Source organism: Cricetulus griseus, chromosome 2 (genome assembly GCF_003668045.3).
Source record: "Cricetulus griseus strain 17A/GY chromosome 2, alternate assembly CriGri-PICRH-1.0, whole genome shotgun sequence".
Taxonomy (NCBI): Eukaryota; Metazoa; Chordata; class Mammalia; order Rodentia; family Cricetidae; genus Cricetulus; species Cricetulus griseus.
The window spans coordinates 276,806,002-276,807,249 of NC_048595.1; the positions used below are offsets into that span (position 1 = coordinate 276,806,002).

Sequence of the window (1,248 nt, forward strand, 5' to 3'; positions counted from 1 at the left end):
GTATAGGCTAACGAACACACAGTAGAGCAGGTGGTTGTGCTATCCTGGGGGAGGGGTGTGATGCACTACACAATCCTGAAGCTCAGCTGCAGAGATGTCTGACTCACCTTTGCTGACAGCCTGGTCCTTTGGGAACAGTTGGGGACAATGAGCACTTCCCTGTTGGCAGAAATCAGGTTGCACCTTTTCCATAGTTGCCTCTGTGTTTGGCAGCAGGACTCCAGACATGATTTTTCTAGAAACAGTGCCTTTCCAATAAAGACAAAATAAAACTGTATGTTTGGCAGCCTGTCAAAGCTGCCCCAGGCTGCTCTCCTGCAGTGCTTCATCAAAAATACTCTGTACGCTCTGCAGAGATCTGCTCCTTTCCTGGGTCTGCAGACAGTGGCTAACAGAGGCCAAGGAATGCCAAACATATCTGGTTGCCCATTCCCCAGATTGATCCCTATTACACCTGATGGCAAATAATTCTTATTTTTGTCCTCTCTCTCTCTCTCTTTAACAGAAAAGGCAAATACGAAAGAGACCTGGAATCTGCTGGTAGTTCTCTATTGTTTTCTTTAGTTCTGATCTCTTTTTACTAATATGCTATGATCATATTGAAGACAAAATGTCACTCTTGATATTGTCTGGGTTTTTTTGTTCCCTTTCTTCTCTGAGTCTGTTATTTTTTAAAACCATATAGATGTACTCCCCACTTCAATCTTGACCACAAAGATAGGCAGAAAGCACAGTGAGCATTTTGGTTTATATCCTAGTGCAAACCAGAAGATAGTCATGAACTGTTCAAGGTCTATCAGTGGAAGCAGGTGCATGTCATTTTTTTTTTGCTAGAAAGTTTGAGGGATTACTTTCTATAGCCAGGAGCAGTCATATACATATACCACCTCAATATTTAGGAGCCTAAGACAGAAAGATCACAGCAAATTTGAGGCCAGCATCAGTTACACAGTGAGTTCTATGCCAGCTTCGGCTTCAGAATGCAGTAAGATTCTCTCTCTCTCTCTCTCTCTCTCTCTCTCTCTCTCTCTCTCTCTCTCTGTGTGTGTGTGTGTGTGTGTGTGTCTTTCTCTCTCTTTCTCTCTCTTTCTTGTTCTCTCTCTGTCTCTCTTTCTCTCTCTCCCCCCTCTTGATCAATAGATAGATAGATAGATACATACATAGATAGATACATAGATAGATACATAGATAGATACATAGATACATAGATACATAGGTAATAGAACAATTCCAAATATGTTTAAATTG

General features: G+C 41.6%; 1 non-coding gene across 1 annotated transcript; it reads right to left on the reverse strand.

Moving 5' to 3' along the window:
• Window positions 1-683: 683 nt before the first annotated feature.
• LOC113834258 lies at window positions 684-809 on the reverse strand. Its single transcript, XR_003482658.1, has one exon. It is a non-coding gene; the product is annotated as a small nucleolar RNA SNORA31 (small nucleolar RNA).
• Window positions 810-1,248: the final 439 nt, after the last annotated feature.